Genomic DNA, 21,315 nt, shown 5'->3' with positions numbered 1-21,315 from the left:
TACCTTCTAGTGCAAAGACAACTGTTGAAAGAAAAGCAGCTGCTTTGTTTGTCTAAAATGTCAGTGTCATTATTTTTATGGGATGCTTTTGAGAAACACTAATTTGTGAAAGAAAAGCAGTCCAGAAGACAAATTTGACAGTTTAAATTCTCATGCCCAAATTGTTCTGAGGATTATAATTAATTGAAAGATAATGAAAGGCTGAACACTGCTTTAACTTCTTTACAGAGCCAGTGAAGTGATTTTGAATTAAATTCTCAAAATGTGAAAGAAGATGTACTATGCTTTAGACAGAAAAGCACAGGGTGTTTGAGAGATTATGAAATGCTGATGGGCAGCCCAAGAGCATTCTAGTGTAGTTTCAACTGTTTCTAGCCTTTCAGAAGAAGTAAAATCACTTCTCGCACTGATAAGCGCATACTTGTATATGGCATTCTGTTTTTGAGGCAGACTTAAATAGTATGTTAGTTTTTAGTATTGTCTAGAAAGTGATGCCAATGAAAACTGCCAATTTGGCCTCATAAAGAAATCAAAAACTAATCTTGTCTCAAAGACAATTGTTTGGGGTAGGCTTAATAACTAAACCAAATTGTGGGTAGACCTTAAGAAATAGAATCTTTCATTTACACATGGAAGAGTTTCAGGAATACAAATGCAGCTGTAGTTAAAAATCAAGGAAAAATTGTAAACTTCAGGACCCAAATCCTTTATACTACCAGGATAATTTATTTTTGAGGGTTGTTGTGGGGAGAGGTTTTTTTTGGTTTTACTCTTTTCTTATTATTGGCCCTTGCCTTTCATCCCATTGATGCCAATTAAAAAAAATGTAGCATTATCTTCAGGGACGTTTAACTTTGGAGAGAAATTAAAGCTAAATTATGTGGTTCCAGATGGAAGTAGGGAGAAAGTAGTAGTGAAAATATTTTCAGTAGGAAATAAGTGGGGAAAACCAACTTGAACCTGAGAAATATCCCTGAGTGCAGGCCTTGGTAAAGCCATAGAAATATTCCAATGAGAGGAGATGGGAAGGTCCACATGGCTACCACCTGACAGATTAGGGGGTAGGCACCAAGCAGGAGGGATGTCTTGGTCTCACTCACAGAGCTTCTGTGCAAGAAAATTTCATAACTCAGAGTAAAGGAAAATTAACACTTGAATAAACTTAGTACCTAGCAAAAAGTACGTGCTGAGGAATGATTCAGTGAATGAACAGAGACCTTTTTCTCATGGGAGTTCAGTTCTCTTCTATCAAGACAATTTTATATAGTCAATCCAGGTATAGAATGTGACTTTGTCTTTACTGACTTACTGTAGGCTATTTCATATAGTCTGGGAATTCATCTAGTATGGGTAACTCTGCAAAGGGAAACCATTTTGAGTTTTAAATAACTGATTTAAAAACAGTGATTTTATAAATATTAATAACCATAACAACTGTCATTTGAATACTAGGTCTCATATACTCTGCTAAGCCTTGTACAATCTCTTTCTGTGCACACAGAGAACCAATGATTGTCAGTTTTAGCATCCACATTTTACACAAGATACAGAGGCTCAGAATGTTGTTATGTGTTGAAAATTACACAACTAGTAAGGGGCAGAGCCCAGATTCACTCTCAGGGAGTCTGACTCCAAGACACAAATTCTCAAACCCTAAATTGTCTCATGAACATAATTGATGGATATTTTGATTTTTTCGAGACACAAACCCATTTCAGAATATAGATTCCCCCTGAGACTCAATATATTATGTATATTAACATATAATTTCCAGGCCATGTAGACATACATACTCTCAACTCCCACTCCCATTATGAATCCAATATTTACTCTAAAAAATACCAGACATTTAAAGTCAGAAAATCTACAAAATCATATAAAGAAACAGGAAGAAAATGAAAATTGCAATTAAAGAATGTCTAAAGGGCTTACCACAGAAATAAATATTAAGAGGAAAAAGTGGGGCACTGAATATTTGAGAGCAGTTATATGTAAGAAATAGCATAGAGTTTACTACACCAAACTTCAATACTGACAACGTGAAATCATAAAAGCTTCCTCTCCCAGGAGCCTTTCCCTTCCCTCCTCATCCTAATCACCCCTCCCCTTAATCTCTCAGATACTCATTTAGTGCATACTACATGCCAGGCAATATTTTAGATGTTTGTGAGAATAAAAAATCACCATCCTCAAGGAATTTATAATCTAATGGATGCTATGGAAAAAAATAGGGCAGGATTGGTGATTTAAGAATGACAGAGGCAGAAAATGTTCATTTATAATATAAGTTGGTCACGGGGATAGTAGTACAGCATGGAGAAAATAGCCAGTGATTGTGTAACATCTTCCAATGTTGACAGATAGTAACAGCACTAGTGGGAATGAGGATTTAATAATATGGGAAACTGATGAACCACTGTGCTGTGTATTTGAAACCAATATAAGACTGTATATCAATTACACTTCAATTAAAAAAAAATAGAATGACAGACGCAGTTCAGATTGGGATGGTCAAGAGAGTCCTCACTGAGAAAAACATATTTAAGCAAAGATATGAAGGAGGTGAAGGAGTTAGTCTTGTGACTTTTGGGGGAAAAGACCATTCTAGACATAGGGTAAAGTCAGTGCATAGGCCCAAAGCAGGGGTGCACTTAATGTGCTTGAAGCAAGCAAGAGGGCTATATGCCTAAATGGACTGAATGAAGGGGGAGAACCAGGAGACAAGACCAGAAAGGTAATGGGGGCAAAAATTATAGGGCCAAGTTGATCCTATGAAATCTTTCATGTTTACATTAAGAAAAATAGTAGCCAATGTCAGATTTTGAGAGTAACACAATCTGACATAGGACTTAAATTAATTACTCTGGATGCTGTATTGATAGACTATAGTAGGCAGGGGCAGAGGCAAAGAAATCGGAGAAGGGCTTTTCAGCAATCTGCATAAAGAGTGATAGATTATAAGTAGCACTGAGTAGCTGAATTCTTAATGTATTTTGCAATGTAAACATTTAATGACAAATATTTCCCTTCATCTCACAAATTAATGTGTTTTATTTTCATACAATTCAAAGTATTTTCTAATTTCCTTACGATTTCCTCTTTTTTGAACCATAGGCTAATTAGAAATAGTTTTATTTTCTAATATCTGGGGATTTTCTAGCTATCTTTGCTTTAGTGATTTCTAGCCTAATTCTGTTAAAGTCTGAAACATACTTTATATTATTTCACTTCATTTACATGTATTAATGTACTAAGGTTTGTTGTATGGCCCAGGAGGTGGTCTACCTCAGTTGGATGTTCCAACTGAACTGGAAAAATGTCCTCTACAGTTAGGAGTGGAGTGCTAAGTATAAATAAGGTGGAGTTATCAAGAATGTTCAGGTCTTTTATATCTTTACTGATTTTCTATTTGTCTATTAACTACTGAGAGAAGTATTAAGGTCTTCAACCATAACTGTGAATTTGTCTTTAATTTCTTTCAATTTTTGCTGTATGCATTTTGCAGCTCTGTTGCTAGATTCATTCACATGTAGGATTATGTTTCCTTGGAGAATTATCCCTTTAATATCAGGTAATATTCTTCTTTATCCCTGGTGACATTCCTTATTCTAAAGTCTACTGTATCCATTATAAGATATAGCTATTCTAGCTTTTTTTAAATTAGTCTTTTCTTAGTATATCATTTTTCATCTGTCTACTTCTAACTTGCTATGTACTATATTTAAAATAGGTTTTTTGTAGAAACATACAGTTTGATCTTATTTTCTTATCCAATTTGACAATCTAAGACTTTTATTTCATGTATTTATATTGTTTACATTTAACGTAATTATTCTATGTCAACATCAAATTCTATCACCTTGCTGTTTTCTTATCTTGCTGTTTTCTCATGTTCTATCTGTTCTGTTTCTTTTTTCATTTTTTTCCCTACTTTTGAATTATGCTGAGTATTTTTAAAATTTTAGTTTATTTATTATACCTTTATACCTTTCTATAAAACTTTTTGTGGTTGCTGTAGGTTTTTAAATATACATATTAATTAATCAAGACCTACTTTAAAATGATACTATATCACTTCATATGTAGTATAAGTACTTAATATAAAATAGTATTTGCCCAATTCCTCCCTCCCATCTGCTGTTGTTAAACATTTTCATTTATATTTGTGATAAATATATAATACATTATTACTATTTTTACTTTAGATAGTTATAATTTGAAACAGTTAAAATAAGAGAATTAATTTTATATTACCTTGCTTTATTCCCTTTCCAGCGCCCTTCATTTTTTAATGTGGATTCAACTTTATGGTTGGTCTCACAATCCTTCCTGGAGAACTTCCTGATTTCTGAATATATTTTGAAGGTGGAGCCAATGAGATTTCCAGATGTATTTGATATAGCCCTTGAGAGAGAGCAAAGCCAAAAATGATCCTAAGGTTTATAATAGAGATATTGATAAATCACAATAGCGATAGCAAATAATTAAAAAGAAGAGAGTACATTTGGGAAGAAACAGATACTAGCATTAAAAAAAAATTCAGCTCTAAAAGAATACTACAGCTTGATACACCAAATGTATTTTGTAATCTGCATACCTGCCATGGATTATTTTCTACCCCTCTAAGTTCCAGTTTCAATGATCTGTCGAAGTCTTGCAGGGTGGGAAGAGGCATAGATCCGATGTGTGTGACTCCTATATCTACAAATACCTACCTGATCTTCTCATCAGCCCCAGTGCAAAACTCAGTCCCTTCAGTGGTTTCAACAAGTTTTGTCCCCCCACATTTACCAGGTTTCTTTTGTTTTTTACTTCCTCATGTGGTCTTGGTTCCCTCCTTATGAACTTGCTTCCTGTGAATTTTGAATTCTTCTCCTTCTTTTATATAGAATTTAAGTATCTCCTACACTCAGTGTTATTTACACAAAACCCCTTAAGGAGGTCATCAGAATAAAGAAGGCTTCAGGATCTGCCCTTCCTAGCAGTTTCGGTTTATAAAGGTACCCCACTATCACAGGTAAAGTTCCTTCAGGATTTGCATACAGGAGTTTTATTGGAAATGCTCCTAAAATCAGCATCTGTGCAGGAGCAAGGGAAGCAGATCAAGCCGAAGAAGAAGTTGAAATGAGATACAGTTTGAAACAGTGGGCTCAGGCAAGGCCACAAATATCTCTCAAGGATGAGATGATCCTACAGAGATGTCCCACATTAAGGAACACATCCTACAATAATCAATCATTGGTTTAAAAGTGGGGAGGGAGATACTTTGCAATGCATTGAATACGAACAATATAAATAAGCAGCTCCCTAATTAAAGGTGGTTTGTACTTGAATGGCTCCAGCTGCTCTCTGAGATCAGACCTCACACACTGACTTTAAGTAATGGACAAGATCCCTCACCAGGGCTTCTACTTTCAGTGGGTTTCAGATCAGAGCAGGAGGTTGAAAACCACTCCCTGGGACATTCTTTGCAGAGAAGTTGATTTAATTGGAAAGTTATTAAACCATCAACATCAACTGCAACTCCCCAAGTCTCAGTTAAGGCTTCTAGTTCAACTCCACACTTTGGCTGTGTTCCATAACTAAAGCATCCTTACCCCTATTTCTGATCTTCCTGAAAAAAAAGGTTTTACTAACAAGGATAATTTAGATCCCCCATGAATTCTAAGGCTTCTCTAATAATGCCTTACTGTATATTGCTCTTGTAATAACATGCTTTAACTGAATCTGATTTTCCAAACTGTTCAATAGCACCTTGTCATGTGGCTCATTGCACAAGAGTCTCTAGTATTAACACATCTCCAGAGAACTCTTCTTGCTGTTGGTGCATGGAGGAGAAGTGGATTACGAGTCCCAGCAGCACTCCACATTATCAAGGACACTTTCTGATGTTGTCAAGTATTTCATCACAGAGGTGAAGCTCTGGCAGAACTGAGATCATGTGTGCTACCTAATGCCAAGCCTATAAACTTTCTTTTAATCTCCTTCACATCTCTGCCTCTGAAGCCTGCCACTACTGCAACATGGCATGCTCTCTTTAAACTCAAAACCCTTCTGTCTGTTCCCTGAAACTGAACTGGGTAAGAATACATGCAGTGTATGGTCAACAGGTGAGCAGCCTTCCTGGGGACTCTGATGCTTGCCTGATGCCTACTTCAGCACTAGACGTCCTCTATCTGAGGGACTTTGTCTCAACAAATGGAACTTGGAAGGAGCCTTTGATCAGGCAAAAGCAGATGGCCATATACACTCTTGCCACTCCAAAGAGAAGGTTATATTTCAGAGCCTGTCAAGATAAAACTCTAAAAAAAAAAAAAGGAACAAAACAAAAACAAAAACAAAACCTCACCTGCAACTTGGGATGGTTTGGGCTTATATAATGATATGATACCTTGACTTTTGCTTAAAATACTCAATCTTAAACAGTGTATTCCTTTGCAAAAGCTGAAAAGTTGACCTAAGAGTAGATCTCTACCTTGGGTTCCCTGTGAGTTTGCTGTGGACCTATTCCTCTAAGATTCTCAGAAGGGCAATTGTTCAATTGAAAATGGAGATTCTGTGAGGCACATCCTGAGTATCAGTAGAAGGCTTTTTGAAAGGGTCCTTGAATGGTCACCTAAATCTCTCCATCTTAAGAAAGGGTTTTTTACAGTCATACATTTTGCTTCATATTTACTCTAAGACCATGTTTCCTGACAGCACCGTGGATTTGATCTTGCCCTGAGGCACTTACTTTTGAGAGTCTTTGGGAAGAGACTAGGAAGAAAAAACAGTTTTATTTTTGAACCTAGCAATCAAGGGCCATTTTTATTTGTTTTACACACTGCTTGCAAATGGAATAATTTCTTCTTTAGCTCACATCTCTTTATTTTTATTTTATGACATTCAGCTAAAAGAAATTACATCACTTTGAACATTTAGCCTAGAAATACCCTTAGCCAGATAAGTTCACTAGGTACATTTCTATTTTCTGCAGGTGACAGTTTTCTCAAACTTCCACCACTGGAAATCCAAAATCTTCTATCTTTAAGCCCCCAAAAATATTCCACTCACTATTCCTCAAGTCTTCACTGACAGCCTTTTTGAGGCTCACTGGTCCTGGTAACACCCTACTTCCAGATAACAAAATCTCTTACTCTTGCTATATAGTAATTCCATCCAAAACCTACTGGTATAAAACAACATTCATTTTGTTTTGCTTGTGATTTTGTCTGACAGTAATTTGGGGAAGAGCTTAGCTGGAGTCTAAACCTAAGTACCTGGAGTCTCTTATGAAGCTGTCATCAAAGGTTGGTCAGGACTGTAGACATCTGAAGGCTCAGTTGGGTTGGATGTCCAAGAAGACTCACTCTCATGGCTGGTGGTTGAAGCAAGCTGTCATTTGGGGTCAACCAGAGCACAGACAGGTAGCCTCTACATATGGTTAGCTTCCTACATTTAGCAGCTTCAGGTAGTTGGACTTCTTACGTGGCAACTCAGGACCTCGACTGTGAATTTTCTCATGAGCAAGTGAAATCAGCGTCACCTTTTATGACCTGGTCTTGAAAATCACATAGCATCATTTCTCCTGTACTTTATTAGTCAAAGTAGTTACATGACCCCTAGGGAATGTATATACACCACTCAGCATGAAGAGTGTCTAAGAATTTTGCAGCCATTTTTTAAAACCCACCACAAAGGGCCTGGCTGCCTTGCTTTCTCTGGTATAACAAGTCCTTATGATAATGGCAGACACAGAGGATGCTCCATAAGTGTTTTTTGAAATAACAGAATTTGGTAGAGAAAGAAAAGGAATTCTGTGGTTAATTCTCAAACTAGTCATGTACCATGTGAGGTCTCTAGCCCTGAGATATTCAAGAAGAGAAGAGATACCACAATTGGCTACCTTCGGTGATGTCAGCACTCAATTTGTCTAAGCAAAGGTCTGCCTCTTGATTCTTCTTTTGGCCCTTTTAATTTTTTTATTATTATAGTCCCAAGGGAGACTTCTACATTACCAGAACCTTTACTTGCATTTTTTAATAAAAGGCATTTTCCCAACTCTAAGAATGTGTGGAGTTCTGATAACTTTGAAGCAGCCTCAAGTAACATGGCAAGGAATGCTCTCCAAGTACTCTAATCTAGGGAGTAACTTTGCCACATAGATATCTAGCTGAATGTCCTCTGTGCCATATTCATTTGGGTATATAGTAGGATGTTTTCATTTTCTTGTGCCACAAGATACAGAGAAATTCCAAATGTGGATGAGAGGAGCTATAAGAATATTATATACCAAAACCAACATAGTCTGAGCTAGGATGAGTTTCAGTAAATGCACTTTTTTACACATCATACAAAATTATAAGTAGGACACAAGACTTAAAAACCTTTGTAATGTCCCCTAACATCCCTACCTAACAGGTTACCATATTTATAAGTGGAAATGTCTTCTGAGCAATGTCAGGTATCTTGTTTAAATCCTATGAAACAAAACAATTTCTGGGATGCATGTATAGTGATGCCAGGAAATCCATCTGCCAGACAGAATTTCATCCTTTAAATACCTTGTTATGGCAGCACAAAAGAACACAATGGGTTTTGTTTAGAATGTCACCCTTCCATCTCTGGACTAAAAGGATTAGGTCTAAATTGCACTTCATTACATAAGACTGAATGAAAATGTTTGCTTCTTTTGTTCTTAAAAGTATTTAATGATGCTTTATAAATAGCCAAAAAGAAAATTATTTGGACTAAGGAAATCCATTCTGAGGGTCACAAACAGTAGATCTGCCAGGCGTTCTATGTTTTTATTTATTTAACACACAAAAGTCAGGGGCTTTTCAAGGACAATCCTATGTTGGACATGGCAGGGGGTCAAAGAGAGGCCATATAGTGTGATGGTTAAATGTAAAGATTTTGGTCAGTCAGATTTGGTTTTAGCCTCTGATTAACAAGTATAGCTAGGAAATTTACTTAACTTCTCTGTGGCTTTCCTCATTTGTAACATGCTGATAAAAGTATTCACCTTTCAGGGTTGGTTTAAGGGTTAAATGAGGTAACACATGCAATTCACTTACCAGTGCTTGGTGCAGAGTAGGTGCACAGTTAACAAGTCAGATAAGAGTGAGCAATTTTCAATAGGTACTGTGCATGAGAGTGTGGCAGGGGTTAGGGGGTGCAGAGGGGTGTGGGAGGGGAAATAGAAAATGGTGAGAGAAAGAGGAGTAAGAAGGAGAGACAGAAATGGAGGGATAGAGAGTGAGGGACATGGAGAGAGAATCTTTTGGGAAGGGATTTAGAAAGCATTGGAGACATAGTAAGAGTGTGATGGTTATGTGTTAATGTTAATTTATCTGATGAAGAGATTTTAAGTTTTAAAAATGCTAGAATGGAACAGGAATGGAATATCAGGAAGCACAAAGATATTTGTGTTACTTTGAGAAAGTCGCTTGCCTTCTGTACATAGGACAAAGTCGAAGGTCTGAAACACTTCCTTGCTCTACCTTCTGTTTCCATTTCAATCTTATTTTCTCACCCCCCTGTGATTCTATGCACCCACTATCAGAGGCCTGTCCTTTGACTGAGACTCAGCTGCTTTCCAAGTGAGACATTGGAAAGGCACCAGGCCATTACAGTGTCACTGCGAACAATGTGGAGGTATTTTCATGCTATTATGAGAGGAAATTCCAGTGTGATATACAAATAAAAGAACTTTCCAAAGAAACAAGAATTGGGGAAGGAGTGAAGGAAAGATTTTGAGGTGGACAAAGCCTTCCTTCCAGTTTCAAATGAACTGGTGAGGTCATCCCTGTTTAATCAATTCCTATTTTTAAACCATTTGGAAGAAACAGGTTCTGCAATATACCATAGTAGCAGTAATCTTGCCATTATTAATTAGAACAATAAATACCATTGTTTCTATAATGGTTTCGTTTAAAAAAATAATATTCAGGTTTAGTCATGTATATAAAGAAATAGGGTATCAATAGCCCATTTCTAATTTTGTTTTAATGATTTTTCAAAGAAATATATTTTTATTTTACCTTACACAATTCTATTCAAAACCATTTCTGTTAACACCCTTCAAATAACCTTTTAGAATATTTCTTATGAATCTATGAACCTCAATAAAATGTTTCCTGTTTTTCATTTCCCCAAGGCTAAAGTGACACAATCATTAGCTTTTGAGAGGGTTAAATAATAACTCCCAATGCTTAGGTCTGTGAAAGAATGGAAAACAAACATAGCTGGAAGCATTGTAACAGTTGAAAGGATTCCCATACTTCGGTTTCTTTCTTATTTTTCTTTTCCCTAAAAGAACACAGAGGATGTTTTTAAAAGAAAAACTAATATTTCAAATAAACTTTTTCTCTACTTATAGTGCTGAATAAATTCTTTCTGTCTCTAAATGTTAACAAGACCATACTTTTTAGTGGGAAACCTACTTAATCCTGTATTGTGGTAGTTACAATGTGCCAGGGAACACTGTAGGTACAGGGGTATACCAGTAAACAAAACAAGTTAAATCCCTGACATTGCAGAGCTTGTAGTCTAGTGGTGGAGAGAACGAAAATGGCCAATATGAATATAGAATGTGTTAATAAATGATAAAGTTAAGACAGGAAGGGGATAGGGAGTACATTAGGGTTTGGCAGGGTTTGTAGTTTTAGATAGGGTGGCCAGAGAAGGGTTTTTGAAAAGTTGGAGTTTAAAGAAAGATGTGAGGTAAGTAGAGGAGGAAATCATGTTTTAAGGCCCAGTTAGCAGGCCTAGCTGAGTCAAGTAAGGGGACAGTAGTAAGAAATGAGATGAAAGAGGGGCCAGTCTGAAGTCTATTTTAAGGGCTGACTTTTAGTCATCAGGTTAAATGGTACTGAAGTATGAGACAGGAAGTCACTACAGGTGAGCTCACATCTGTTTGTCTCTCAGGATTCGTTCGCCACCATTCTCCATCCTGTCCTCTGGCCCAGGGAAGCTGAGCTATATTTTCCTCCTCTTCCTCCTGACCCATCACTGTTCTTCCTTTTGGCAACAATCCTCTTTTCATTATCCAAGTGTTCCCTCTGTCAGAGACCCAGAGACCCAGTCACTTGTGTTTCTCTGGATCAGAGCTCTCAAGAGTGGCCCTAAACCCGCCCATGTCAGTGCTGGGAACCAACTAAAATGCAGACTCCTTGGCCTCACTCAGATATTCAATCAGTGTCTCTGGGATTGGGGCTCAAGAATCTGCATGTTTAATGAATTTTCCAGATCAGTTTTCTTACTGTGAGGGTTGAAAATTAGAATTGTAGATTATAGAACCAGCACCTCTCTGATAGGCTTCCAAGCAATTTCTTATACCCAGAGTTTTTCTTTGACCCAAAAATAAGAACTAAGAAATATTTGGTTTGGCTTTATTATATTTTGACTGACTATACTGTCCTAAATTTTTATTCAACACTTATGAAATATTTTGTTTTATGAAATGAAATACTGATTGTGTCAGTGCATAGTATCCACAGGTATCATTTTGCTCAATCTTCATCAATTTGTGTCTTATGAGATTTGATGTCTTGTTTGCAAATTGATAAATTGTGGAAGGGTTATCTATGACTACTATATATTTTTGTATAAAAGCACTAATTTCATTTTTATTTAAATGCTAATATTTCCCACAATGAATCATTTTCCAACATTATACTTGAATTAGCAATAAGAGTACTCAGCAATTACTGATAATCGCCATATGTCATGCTGTTTTGTGCTGTTCAAGTTAGTGCACTGAACTTTGAGAACTTTTTCGAAATTAGGGAAGGGAAATGATGGTGACTTAGATTGTCATAGAATTTGTGATTGGAAACTTTTGTCCTCAGTCACTTATGTAGCAGTGCTTTTGTATTAATGTCCAATCTTCTGTAAAGAGAGATGTTAGACTGATGTTTTCCATAGTATTTCTGTCACAATCTCCAGAGTTCAGCATTTTAAAACAAATACTATCTTTCCAGTTTTTTTTCAGATTTCAGAGGTTAATTTCCCCTGGGCCAGAATCTGCAATCTGAAGATACTGAGGCAAACAAGACAGTCAGAAATAAAGAAGGGATGCACTGCCATGTACCAAGCAGGTAATAGTTAATATCTACCTGAGTAGTGAATCCAATATCTCCACGGAAGATTGATTCATTTGGTGTCTTACTGGCACTGAATTATTTCTTAGCAGTGAGAGTGTGGTATTTTGTTTGAGGGAGCTGCATAATGGACTTGGCAGAGACCTAAGGTTTAAACCTGCCTTTTAAACTGGATAGGATCAGATGGAGTCTTTATGGCCCACTCTGGCTGGACTGTTTACAGTGAATACTCAAAAGCATGCATTTCCTCTCAAATATTAGGATTTGCAGCTGCTGGTTAAAAATACATCCAAAGGGGTGCCAAAAGCTGAAGCAAAAGATTCAGACATTTTAGGAATATAAGAAGAAAGGCTTGTGAATCTTTTACTAATGGAGTTCATGTAATAAAGTATCTTATAAGAAAATATTCTTGCAGAATTTCTGCTTCTCCATGCCTTTGATTATATTGTTTAAGTCAATGTGTATAACATGAGTGAATTTTTCATAAAGATATTTCCCACTTTTCAAAATAATTTACATTTTCTTTTATAGTGAAAGGCATATAAAAGTTTTAAGTGTTAGATGTATTAAGTGGTTAGATGTATTAAGTGGTAAATGAAGATTCACCTATTAAAAAAAGAAAGAAAAGTAATTTTGTGTTATATCCCTCTAGGGCATTTTTATACATTACTTTAGATTTTAACATAAGGGTTATATAGGATTTTAGAAACCCTAAACCTGAAAAGGGCCTTGAAAGTTATATTTAGTTTTGGAATACTAATAAGAACAACAATGATGTTAATAATATACCTAACCTTTGAGCGTTTACCATCTGCTGGGCTCTGTTTTAAGAAGCTTTACAAGTGTTATCTTGGTCAATCCTCACAACAACCCTACGATGTAAATATTATTCAATTCATTTCACAGATAAAGGAACTAAGACACAAAATGTTTAACAAAACTGCCTGAGGTCATAGAGCCAGCAAGTGGAAGAGTCAATACTAAAGCTGAAGAAACATTTGTAAAGTTACCCCAGCCAGTTCTATCCATGGAAAGTGTACACAGCTGTCGAGAGTGTGATCTGAAGGTGCCAGAAGGTCTACCCAAATACATTACCTTTCACAGTTTAAAACACTGCTTCAAATTCCCACCAACATAGAAAGTGCTTAATGTGAAGATAATGCCTCCAGAAGGCTAAAATTTTTAAATGTTACCTAGGAAACTATAAATGTAAACCTAGAAAGAATTGCCTGTTAATGATAGCAGGACAAGGTCGGCACATTTTAGTGAGATTTGGGTGATAAAAGGAGAAAAAATGAAAACAAAAGATGTGTTGAAGGTAAACACCATAATACACACTCTTGTTCAATCCTGGCAAAGTGCAGGAGTGAGGAAGACAAAATTCATCCAGTCTGGCTTTGGTTGGAGATGGAAACTACCCATCTGAAGCTTTCTTCTCATTTGGGACATATAACCATACTAGATAGTTAAAACTACCATTTGCAATGGTAAAATTTTACAGCAAAAATTTATCTGTGTGTAACATATTTTCCTTACCACTTGCCTTTTTGAACAAAGATTCTTAAATAGAGGTCCCTCATATGGACCCCTATTGATATATGAAATTTCTAATTTGTATGTGAGAATGCACACCATCCCAAGGTTGTCCAAAGATTTCACTGAACTCTCATAATTGTATATAAGCCCCCACAAAACAGTTAAATTAGCACAGAATCTGCCCAGTCCAAATGAACTTCTTTATCACCAAAATTAGTTCCTGCTGGAGATGGTCCTTAATAGAAAGAGAATATAACACACAAATGCTTTTAATTATGTATCCTAATGAGCATCCAGGGCAACAATCAAGCCGGTATCTTAGAAAGCAAAATATGGTATGGAAAATGACCAAGGCCAGGATAACATTATATACCACTGGTTGGCTAGAATCATCTTGCACCTTTTGTACTGTGTTTCTGCAAAAGCAGATGCAAGGACATATTCAGGATTGGGGTTTTAAACAAACAATATGCAACAAGTGAGTGAGACAGGTATGTCAATAAAAGTTCTTGGGAAAGGGTTAGGTAATTGAATGGGCAGTCAATTAATTATAAATGCTTTTCAAAATGAACAAACTGATCTGACTTTCTTGGTGAGCTATTACCAGGTTCTTTTGAATCCTTTAAACATTTTCTCTACTCTGTTTTTAACAACAAATGTGGGCCAATTGCTGTGAGTTAATTGAAAAGGATTGTTTTCTAGTTGCCAAGAAACGGCTGCTTTCTTACATTATGCAGGCCATTATGTGCTCAGATCAAGCTTCCTGATTTTTCTTTGAGGGTTTAAGAATATAGGCTGCTGTGATTTAGTTGTCCCCTGAGGAGAGGAGCGCAAATCGAGAAGGCTTTCAGAGGTGTTGTTTCATTTCAATTTACCAGGTAAGATTTGGATTTGAAAGTGCTGTCTTCTTCCTAATGCTCAGCTTTTCCTAAGTAACTTAAATGTTTTTATCTTGAGTGAGTGAGCTGATCTAAAATGATGATTCTTATTTGGGATATTTCCATGTAAAATCATGTTAAGTTGATTTTCTGTCCTCTAAAGGTTCTGAGAAAAGAAAAAAAAAAAAGAGAGATAATAATGGATGTCTGTGAGAGTGGCTACAGAGCTTGTTTCTTGATTTCAGAATAATAAATACATGTAAACCAAGACTGTGTTTACAGTTGAAATACTCATTATTGCTATAAAAGAAAATACTTCTACTTGGAGAAGAGATTTTAAATCTTTTTTGACTGGTTCTAACTGAGAAATGGAATTTATATTTAACTTCAAAAGGAAAACTTGCTGACTTTAGGTATAACTTGGTTAATTATCTCTCTTAAAAAGATCTGAACATATTTTATTGATCTCATCTTTGTTGGCTTTTTTCTTCATGATTTTGTCTTTAAGATGAAGATAAAATCAGGGTCCTTGTACTCAACACAGCTTACATCTAGGTGTGAATCAAACAGAAGTTACAGTTCCTCCTCAGGAAGGAAAATAGCATTTCTTGATTCAAAGTTAGTTTTTCCCAGGCTCACGAATGCAGTGCCCACTGTGGTTCACAATGTAGGGCAACTGCTTGAAAAAACACTGTGAGCTGTATTTGTTAGGTCAGATCATTTTCTCAGTCTTAAGGAGCTCATACTTTCATAGGCTTTGATTGAACTCTGCTATCCTTATGAATTTATGCTTATAACATCGCACAGTTCACACAGACTATACATTGAAAACAAATGTCCAATACATACAAGTATCAAATCATTATGTTTGTTGTACACCTGAAACTAGTATAATGTTGTGTGACAATTATACCTGAATAAAAAACAAATAAAATTAAAAATTAAAAAAAAAACAAGTGTTATCCAATTGGCAGAGGAACCTAGTTGAGTGCTGTTAATGGCCTTTTCTTTCAAAGTCATATTGTACCTCATCTCCTCCATGGCTCTGGGTTTCCTAGGAATATATTTTCTTTACAAGGAAGATCATCAAAAATGGATACAAGTTTGGTCAAATATTTGTTGTCTCAATAGGTAAATTTCCATTTGTTCAGAATTTGAAGAAACCTGAATATAACTTTGGCCTGTGTAAGATGAACCCTAGTTGGTGGTGGAAAGAAATCATTGTAGCATGCCTTTACATGATAATATGATTTGGGTTTTCCAGAAGTGAACCAATGCTCTGGCAAGAAAACTATTATGTGGAATAATAGCGATGAAGTGATAGTTGAATATGACATGCATTCCATCCATTTATTTTTAACTTGTCTACTGAAGTCTCCTTTCTTGAATTCCTATACATCTTTTAATTAACTAATCACAGTAAATCACAAATTCATTACACTGAATTTTTTCTTTAGTAGCAAAATTGAAGTAGGTTGTGTAAATAAATGCATGGTTTGTAGTTACATATACGTGGTGTGACAGCATTTTTGTTGGAACTATGCATTTGTTTCCAATTAAGATGTATGTAATTCAACAATTCTGTCTCCTAGTTGATACTCCTTTCTTCATTGTTAAAAAGTGCTCTTTTCCCTGAATATATACTTTTGATGTTATTGGTACTATAGTGTATAAAATATGGAGGCTGGTAAAATTTTTACTTAGTCATTTTTGAAATTATTGGAGCAAGGTGACAGGTGAATATGTGGGATGGTGAACTGGAGAAAAAGTAAGACATACAATATCTTACAGGAAGATTTCTTCCCATTTCCAGCATATCAAATCTTCTTTGTCAGTATAACAGAGATTAATAAACTAACTATAGAGGAAATATTTAATACAAGCGTAACAAACTCTTGACTTTATTTTTGGTATATGTTAAATTAAAGATTAAACAAATATTAACTGATTTGTTTCTCTGTTGATTAAGAATTTTGCAAAAAGAATGGCAACCACATAGATTGGGATGGAAATCAGTCTGTAAAATTTATGTTTAACCTTAATTAAGAAGAGTTGAATTTCATAATAGTTTATAGATCACAGTGACTAAAATACCACAAAACGATAGACTTTTAAGGGCAGTTATTGATTATTGAATCTAATGACTTTGAAACTTTATTTTGAGGAATCCTAGAGATTCCCAAAAGCATTATAACAAGGATGAGTGTGTGAACATCATAACAAGTGGGGGAATGGTTAGCTGGTGGTGTAAGGGAAATTGTGTTTGACCAATCAGCCCATGCTTTTTAAGTTTGTGTGCAAAACCACAGATAGTCGAAGAGTATTTGTCAAACCTTTTGTAGCAATCAAGATACACTGTATTTATGACATGACTCTGATGTATAATCCATGAAACCCAGTCAAGTATAAGATTAAGTTGAAGTAACTCATTTAGAGTGAACTCTAAAGGTTTGTGACAGTTAATTTTTCTTTTTTGCAGGCACAACATTTCTTTAATTGTTCTAGAACTATTTCAGGGATCCTTACTAAATTGCTTATCAACTTTTTAACATCCACCCATTCTTTTTTTGAAAATTGGGTTATTTATTTTATGGTATAACTCATCATTTCAAAGGTTTCTAAAGCATTGTTCCTTTGATTGCTAATTGAATCATACTATTTTAGTATGAAATTTCCCTGGCTTTAGGAATTCAGAATAATATATTAATTAATAAAGCATTCTCCTTATTACCTAAAGATTGTCTCTATACTAGAAGGTTGTTTGCCTGAATGCAGAAGACACACATAAAATATTTTAGTAATTTTAATTGTCCTATTGCTTCTGTATACACAATTAGCAGCACCAAACTTTATCTTGCTCTGATAAGCCATGAGAGACATTCCTTTCTTTTGTCCTTAATTATTATGTTAAACTGGGATTTTTAACTCCTCAACTGCAATGACATGATTTTTTAATCATTTTTATTAAGTTCCTTTGTCCATGTTTGCTTATAAAGCATTTCTAAAACCTAAGAATGCTGTCTCTTCTCTCCCTTCTTTTTGAGCAGTTGTCAATTTGGCAATGTCTGAAGGTATTTTTTGGTCCTGATAGCAGAGGGGGCAGGGTACTCCTGGCATCAAGTGTGTAGAGGACAAGGATGCTGCCTAACACTGCACAATACACAGGACACGCCCCACAACAGAGAAGTATCAGATTCCAGAAGTTAACAATGCTGAGATTGAGAAACCCTGCTTTAAAGGTTTCACATGCCTTGTCATGGCTAAATGCATGATGATGGGTTAGAATTTCTATGTTCAGAACAATCTGAGATCTCATGACAAAGAATATTTGTCAAACCCTTTGTAGCAATCAAGATACACTGTACTTATAGTATTACTCTGATCTATAACCCAAGAAACCCAGTCAAGTATAAGATTAAGTTGAAGTATCTCATTTAGAGTGAACTAGTCCTTCTATTTACAATATTGGCCTTCGGATCACACCTAATTTTTAGTGGAACTTTCTAGAATCTCTATTTAAAATAGAAATCACGATGTGACTGGATTGTCAAGTTTTCCCTTATTACCAGTGCCAAAATGACAATGGTCACTTTATCTTTAAGCTCATGTTATGCGTTTATTACTAAATAGTGCTTTGTCTTTATGACTTGCAGAACATTTCCCTCCTTGCTTCTACTTGTGGATAAAGAAGGACCCATTAAGCAAGAAAATAAAGTCATCTGTTTAATTGCTGTGGTCCTGATTTCATGTTCAAAGTCACTCTTCAATAATCATTCATTCATTCTATAAATATTTATGGAGTACCAGAAACAGTCATTCATGTTATTCATTTATTCATGTTCCAGAAACAGTTTTATGTTGGATATTCAGCAGTAAGACACAAATCCTGCATTTCTAGTGATTATGGTCTAGTGGATCACAAGATCCCAAATCCCCTTTCCTTCAACCATTTTTTATCTTAGTCTATACTATGTTAGAAACAAAACAGTAGCAACAGAGTCTGGTGCTTCTAAATGGTTGCAAAAGTTTGTTCATACTTTTCTTTTTTCATGTAAGCCTGTTATTTCTTGGGGCTTGCCAGGAACCTTTTCTTGATTTTCATTAATTTATGAACTTCATTTTCTGGCAGATGTCTCTGTTTTTACCTCGCTTGCTATGCATTCTAGAACACTGACTTTGAAGTAATTTGAAAGAAGGGACATGGAATATCTGATGAATTGAAATAATGTTAGTAAGACTAGTCAAGTTGGCATTTAGGGGGAAAAAGACAAGGTGGAAAATTGTGAGAAAAGAGGCCAGTCACACCTGAAATTTATTTTATTTGCTATGCCAAGAAAAAAGGAGAAAAGGAAAGAAAAGAAAGGAAAAAGGAAAAAAAAAGAGAGAAAGAGCAGTAATATATCTTTCCAGTCTATACCGTGGAGTGATTCTTTTCCTCTGGTGGCTGTCTCTGGTAAATTCTTTAGAAATTCTTACCTATTTTATAATTTATTCCTCAAGAGTCATTTATGAGGTTATTGGTTTCTTCTTTAGGTAGGGAATGAGAAGTGTAAATGTGGCAACGTATTTTAATTTCAGTGTTCTGATCTAGATATTCTTTCAATTTTACTTTGTAGTTTCTTTCCTCCCCTAATGCTTATTTTCTTTGTATGTACAGAATTGTTTCTTATTATATATGGGAGTTAAATGTTGAACTGATAGATTAAAATGTGAAAAAAGTATTTAATACTCTAAAATTCTCAGACTTTATAATCTTACGAGTTTTAAGTAATCATCAGCTTGTTAAGATTGCATTTACCAAAACCTATGATTCCCATCTTCCTCTTCTTTTCCATGTAAAAACAAATTGAAATCTTATCCAATTAGGGGGTTATTGGTATAAATAAATTATACAAAAGAAAATATAAATGTGGCTATAAAAATGTTCAAAAGTTATGTGAGTATATTTTCTGGAGTTTACTGACAATGAGAGAAATTCTAACATGGCTTACTACTGTTTTCTAGAGATGAATTTGAAAAATAAGTTGTATCATAAAAGTCTTAGTGGTGCTGACATAGTGCAGTGAAATTGCCTTTGTTGTGTGAGCAGAATAGTCTTTTCTTCTTTGTTCAAGCCCATGCTTTGCCATCTATTAGTGATCTGAATTCAGCCAGTATACCTAGGCTCCAAGAACCTAGATTGCTTCAATCATGAACTGAGTAAAGATACTTATTTCATAGTATCATTATGGAAATTAAGAGAAAATACAGTTCAGTACCTGTCACAGTTAAATTATGTAATAATATATTCCTGTTTATAACTTCAGTCCTAGATTATAATTTCATTTCATATTATATTTTCATTTTCATTTTCATTTCATACTATATACTCTCATTCATTTCATATTATATACTATAATTCACTTCATAGAAAAAATTCAAAGAAACCTTAAAGATCATCTTGTGTGTTACATATCTTATGCTTGAATTGTTTATATAATGTCCCCCTGGTCACTAACTTATGCTTTAATAGCACTAAAAAATGTTACCTACTAAAGTGACAGACATTTATAAAAGTATGTTGAAACACATAAAATTGCCATTTTTAAAGGTCAAACTGTTCAATATTGGCAAATTGCATATGATTCAGCCTAAATTATATAATATAAAAAACGTCTTATTTCCCAGAACGTAATTTTATACGATAAAAGTCTGACAATTTGATAATGCTAGAACGTAAATACAGTTCTATTAGCTACTTAAGAAAACATTATAAAAAGACACTATTAGAAAAACAATATGTTCATTAAGAGCCTTAAGGAGGGGGTGACAACTAGTCTGTGGGTCAAATCCAGCCTGCCACATGTTTTTGTACAACCCATGGGGTCAGAATTGTTTTTACGTTTTAAACAGTTGAAAAAAATATCCAAAGAAAGATAGTACTTTGTGGCTCATGAAATTTTATGAAATTCAAATTTCAGTGTTCATATATAAAGTTATTCGTAACAAACCACCTTCACTCATTAACTTATTTGTCTTTGGCTGCTTTTGTTCTGTAAATAGAGTTGAGTAGCTACAACGTAGACTTTATGGCTTATAAAGCCTGAAATATTTATTACCTAGTGCTTTACAGAAAAGGTTTGACAACCCCTGGGTTAGTTTGACTACAAACTGCCTACATTCAAATGCCAATACAACCTCTTCTAGGATCTGTGATTTAGGTAAGTCTCTTAACCTTTGTTAACCTTAGTTTACACATTTTAAAATAGGCATATTAATAGTACTTAGCTCATAGGATAAGTATGAGTGCTTGGTACATTGTAAATACTCTGTAAATGTTATTATAATTATTAATATTATTTCAGGGTGCCATTGTAAATGTAAAAAAAATACAGAAGCTTGAAAATCTCAGATGGGCAATAATCACTGCATCACCATATCGTGACAAAACAATTACTGGCATTCTGTGGACTTAGTAGTAAAATGCAACTACTTGCTCATATAAATTATTTTAATATTTACAGCTCATTCATAACATGTGGACCATTTCAAGTTAAAAGTATTTAAGTCCCTAAATTTGCAAGTGCTAAGCTTCAGAGTAGGCGCTGTTTTCTCCTTGGGACAATGAACATCTGCTGAAACAATTTGTCCAGCAGAGCATGTGCTTCTGCTGGCCTTTTTTTAAGAAATGGAAAAAGTATCATTGTTTAACTTAAACTTTTCTCATCTTCTAAACCAAGAAACAGTTTCTCTTGGGACTTAGATGTTTCTAGGATTTGGAAAAGTAAAGGGGCCTGAGCTTTTTATTTATTTTTCCCTGTTTTCATGTAAGGGTAAGT

General features: G+C 35.1%; 1 long non-coding RNA gene across 1 annotated transcript in view; it reads right to left on the bottom strand.

The window, feature by feature from the left end:
• LOC140845045 (uncharacterized) overlaps window positions 1-21,315 on the bottom strand; it is a 99,005-nt gene that overhangs the window by 60,292 nt on the left and 17,398 nt on the right. Inside the window, exons 3-4 of the long non-coding RNA XR_012123668.1 lie at window positions 7,260-7,357; window positions 4,255-4,404 (exon numbers count right to left, since the gene is read on the bottom strand). This is a non-coding gene — a long non-coding RNA (uncharacterized lncRNA). The remainder of the gene's footprint in view (window positions 1-4,254; window positions 4,405-7,259; window positions 7,358-21,315) is intronic.

Source organism: Manis javanica, chromosome 12 (assembly GCF_040802235.1).
Source record: "Manis javanica isolate MJ-LG chromosome 12, MJ_LKY, whole genome shotgun sequence".
Classification (NCBI taxonomy): Eukaryota; Metazoa; Chordata; class Mammalia; order Pholidota; family Manidae; genus Manis; species Manis javanica.
This window is presented reverse-complemented; position numbering and strand designations above follow the sequence as displayed.